This window comes from Chenopodium album, chromosome 8 (assembly GCF_948465745.1).
Source record: "Chenopodium album chromosome 8, dcCheAlbu1.1, whole genome shotgun sequence".
In the NCBI taxonomy this organism is placed as follows: Eukaryota; Viridiplantae; Streptophyta; class Magnoliopsida; order Caryophyllales; family Amaranthaceae; genus Chenopodium; species Chenopodium album.
Window position 1 is genome coordinate 40,685,498 of NC_137841.1, and position 5,176 is coordinate 40,690,673.

At 43.0% G+C, this 5,176-nt stretch overlaps 1 non-coding gene across 1 annotated transcript; it reads left to right on the plus strand.

Moving 5' to 3' along the window:
- Window positions 1-4,841: 4,841 nt before the first annotated feature.
- On the plus strand, window positions 4,842-4,949 carry LOC145556862 (small nucleolar RNA R71). Its single transcript, XR_014091955.1, has one exon. It is a non-coding gene; the product is annotated as a small nucleolar RNA R71 (small nucleolar RNA).
- Window positions 4,950-5,176: the final 227 nt, after the last annotated feature.

Genomic DNA, 5,176 nt, shown 5'->3' on the forward strand with positions numbered 1-5,176 from the left:
CTTAGTAATGCTTCCGCTCCTTTGACATCTATCACATTGCGCAACGAATTGGTGGGCATCTCTATGCATTGTCGGCCACCATAATAAGGATTGAGAGATTTTTGCCACTGTTTTGTCAACACCACCATGTCCTCCACATGGTAGTGAGTGGCAATGCTCAAGAACACCTTGAATTTCATGATCTGGAACGCACTTCCGATAAAGGCCATCTCCACATTGCTTGAATAGGTATGGGTCATTCCAACGTGTGAGCGTCATTTGTTCTAGCCTTCATCATTCTTGTGAGCGGCACTTAGGATCCTTAACTATGCATGTCTTTATCTTTGTGTTGGCGTCTAGCCCCCAAGATCGTGACCGTATAACTCTAGAGGAAGAAGAGGGGATTTCTTCTCATTTTTCTTTGTTTTTCTTGTGTTTTGTTACAAATTTGATTTTTCATTTTTACATTCACCCTCTTGCTAACCAATTTGAGCCTTATTTACCTTTTTTTTACTTAGCCATATTACAAACCTATTGGCCTATGTCCTACCAACCCTTGTAGTTAGTGAAGCATTGGCTTGCGAGGTTTGAGGTTGATAATGTTGAAATTGAGCAAGAAAGTTGTGTAATTTGACTCAATTAAGGTTTTGAAAGGCTATTCATGAAAAGAGTACAAAAAAGGGCTTGGCAAGAAAGTTGAAAGGACTTGAAAAAAAAAAAAAAAAAAAAAGAAAAAAAAAAAAAAAAAAAAAAAAAAATGAAAAAGATTGATGTAATGTGGTGGGTTTGTTTTGAAAGGTTGTGAGTTTGAAGAATGAGTTCAATTCTTATAATGTTCTTGAGAGATGGCCACTCTTACGCTTCACTTAGGAATTGCCACCAAGGTTTTCAAATTGTTTCCCAACCGTAAGCCCTAGCCATGACATTACAACCCTACTTAAGACCCTTGGATTCTAGAGGGGCATGGTCAAAGAACGGTGGAGGGAGATAGATTTCAACCCTATAGAGAGTATGCATAGTTGAGATGTCGGGATGACCTTATGACTCCACATAAAATTTTCTTTTTCCGGTTCCCTCGAGGAACCATGAGGAGCTAGCTAGGGGATGAATTGAAGCTAGTGGAGAGAACGCGGACCGTCTTGGTTGGGGCTAGGGCGGAGAATGAAATCATTAGTTCTCTACGCTTAGCTTAGGTTTGTCTTTTTCAACCTTGAGCATCTTGGAACGTGTTTTCCCTCCTTGAAAAACTTCTTCTTTTGTTGAGAAGAGTACTCCGGGGGAACGACTCCACACGCAAGATAGTTGGCTAAATCCGCGTACCAAGGAGTAGAAGTTGACACCAAAGCCATGAGAGCCTCGAATCCTATCTCATCATTAATCGGTACATCCTCCTTGTTCTCAAATGGTAGCCTAGACAAATGATCCGCTACATAGTTCTCCGCTCCCTTCTTGTCCCTCATTTCCATGTGAAAGTCTTGGAGAGAGAGAACCCAACGGATCAAGCGAGGCTTTGCTTCTTTTTTGGTCATGAGATACCGCACCGCGATGTGATCCGTGTACACAATAACTTTTGAGCATATTAGATAGGACCGAAACTTATCGAATGCAAACACTACCGCCAACATCTCTTTCTCCGTTGTTGTGTAATTCCTTTGAGCCTCATCTAGAGTCCGACTTGCGTAGTAGATGACACATGATTTTCCTTGTTTCTTTTGACCAAGAACGGCACCTACTGCAAAATCACTAGCATCGCACATTAGCTCAAAAGGCAAGCTCCAATCCGGAGCTTGCACAACGGGAGAGGAAATGAGAGCTTCCTTGAGCTTACGAAACGCCTCAAGGCAAGCCTCATTAAAGTCAAAAACAACCTCTTTTTTGAGTAGTTCGGTCAAGGGTTTGGCGATTGAAGAAAAATCTTTGATAAACCTCCGGTAAAAACCGGCATGCCCAAGAAAAGCCCGTACCCCCGTGATGGAAGTAGGAGGGGGCAATTTCTCAATCACCGAAACCTTGGCCGGATCTACTTCAATGCCATTTTTTGAAACCTTATGGCCGAGGACAATGCCCTCCTCAACCATAAAATGACACTTTTCCCAATTTAAAACCAAACTCGTCTCTTGACACCTTTTCAAAACTTTTTCAAGGTTAAAAAGACAAGTGTCAAAAGACGAGCCACCAACACTAAAATCATCCATGAAAACCTCAATTTCTTTTTCAAGCATCTCAGAGAAAATGGAAGTCATGCATCTTTGAAAAGTAGAGGGAGCATTGCATAATCCGAATGGCATTCTTCGGTATGCAAATGTCCCATATGGACATGTGAAAGTAGTTTTCTCTTGGTCACTTGGATGGATAGGGATTTGGAAAAATCCGGAATACCCATCCAAGAAACAAAAGAAAGCATGGTTAGAAAGCCTTTCAAGCATTTGGTCCATGAAAGGGAGAGGAAAATGATCTTTCTTGGTGTTTTTGTTCAATCTCCTATAATCAATGCACATTCTCCACCCGGTCACCGTCCGGGTGGAGATTTCCTCTCCCTTTTCATCCTTGATTATGGTCATTCCACCCTTCTTTGGAACCACATGAACCGGGCTAACCCATTTGCTATCTGAGATAGCATAGATGATTCCCGCTTCACGTAGTTTCAAGATTTCTTTCTTCACAACCTCTTGAAGGTGGGGGTTCAACCTTCTTTGAGGTTCAATGGAGGTGGAATGATCATCCTCAAGATGAATACGATGCATGCATAAAGAAGGGCTAATACCTTTAATATCATCAATGCTATACCCTATCACATCCCTATATTTCCTTAAAACATCAAGAAGTTTTTCCAAATTAAGACCATCTAGGGTAGCATTGACAATAATAGGGTATTTTCCCTCCTTATCGAGAAAAGCATATTTCAAAGAAGGGGGAATGGGTTTGAGTTCTACCTTGGGAGGAGGCTTAGAACTCTCCTCCAATTTCTCCTCCTTGGACTCAATCTCGACCTCAACTTGTTGTTCAACTTCCTCCCTTGAGGATTCTTCTATTGCCATGACAAATTCTTTAGCCTCTTGAGAGTGGAACTCTTCTTCGCATGTAAGGGCTTCAATCATTGGATCTTGAGGCCCCATCACGACCCTCCCCAAGCGATCTAGCTCCTCATTCACAACATCAACTCTATAGCATTTTTCAACCATGGGGGTCTTGAGCAATTTCGAAAATTCAAAGACAATTTTTTCATCGGCCACTTCACAAGTGATGGTGTTGTTCTTGCAATTGATGACCGCCCCCAAAGTTTTAAGAGCTTCACGTCCCAAAATCAAAGGAGTGTTTACATCTTCCTCCATATCCATCACTACAAAGTCGCAAGGCACGTAGATGTGTCCCACTTGAATTGGAACATCCTCAAGCTCTCCACAAGGCAGTTTCACCGATCGATCGGCCAATTGAATTGTCTTCCTTGTAGGGATCATCTCAATATTGAGTTTTTGAGCAATGGATAGAGGGATTAGACTAACACTTGCTCCAAGATCGGCTAAGGCGCCCCTAGCTTCCATATTCCCAATTTTCACCGGCAAAGTGAAACTTCCCGGGTCTTTCTCCTTCTTGGGCATCTTATGTTGGACAAGAGCGCTCACTTGATGTGGAAGGGTGATAAGCTCATCATTGAGCTTCCTCTTGTTGGTAAGAATATCCTTGAGGAACTTAGAATAAGATGGCATTTGTGTCACAACTTCAAGAAAAGGGAGGTTGATATGCAAATTCTTCATGACACTAAGAAATTTTGTGAATTTGTCATTCAACTTCCTCTCCGCAAGCCGACCGGGAAAAGGAACCGGTCCATCAAGATTCCTAGCCTCACTAGGAATTGAAGTTGTCTTCTCATTGTCTATCTTCTTCTTCTCCGAACCTCCTTCTATCTCATCACCTTTGTTTTCATTCACACTCTCCTCTCCTCTCTTCTTTCCTTCACTATCCCCTTCATTTGGTCCTTCATAGGAAGTCCCCGACCTCAATGTGATCGCCTTGCATGTATCGGGTTTTGGATTGTGAGATGGGTTAGGTTGTGGTTGTCCGGGTAGAGTGGATGGTGAATTGAAAGGAGTTCTCTCGGCCAATTGAGCTAGTTGTGAATCAACCATCTTGTTGTGGGCTCTTATCTCTTGCATTTGTTGCCCAAAAGATTGCATTTGCGCATGCATGGCTTGGAGGAGTTGAGTTTGAGTTAGCTCCGCTTGAGGTGCTTGTTCTTGATGGTTTCTTTGAGGTGCTTGAGTTTGATTGTTGTATTGGTTGTTCCTTGGATAGCTTCCTCTTGGGTTTTGGGGTTGAGATGGAGGTGGATTTTGATATTGAGGGTTGGAGTTATAGGAAGGTTGAGCTTGTTGGTTCCATTGTTGAGGTTGAGGTACAAACCCGGGTGGTGGTTGTCTCCAAGCTACTCCACCGCCGCTTCCTCTAAATCCCTCTTGCCTAGTGTTGTATGCCGCTACATGCTCGGGGCTTAAACCTCCACAATAGGATGTATCATGGTTCGTTCCTCCACAATTTTGACAAGAGAAAGAGTTAACTTGAGAAGAGCTTGCTCCACCACTTGAGCTTGCATTCACACTCGTGTTCAATTTGGAAAGCCCTTTTGTTAGTTGATCAATTTGATGTTGTAATTGATCTACTTTCTCCAATTCATAAATACCACCTCTCTTTGGAGCGTTTCTTCTTCGGCCCCCCCAAGAGTAATTCTTTGCTACCTCTTCTATTGTGGCTTCAACTTGATTTTGAGGGATCTTGATTAATTGGCCACCCGCCCCCGCATCCAAATTGGCTCTTGACATGGGCTCCAATCCGTCGTAGAAAAACCGCATGAGCAACCCTTGATTGTACTCATGGTGGGGACATGCTTGCACCAACTCTTTGAATCTCTCCCATGCTTCACCAAGACTTTCATCGGCCTCTTGCTCAAATGATGCAATTTTTCTTCTCATTTCGGCGGTCTTCTCTTCGGAGATAAAGCGCTTCAAGAACGCCTTTACAACTTCCCTCCATGTTGTGAGAGAATTAGGCTTTACTTGCTTTAGCCATTTCTTTGCTCGTCCGGTGAGAGATTGCCGGAAAAGGTGCATACGAATGTAGTCTTGACTCACTTCACTGGTTTGCATCATTGCGCACAATTCAAGGAATCGGTCCAAATGCTCAATAGGGTCCTCACTTGCAC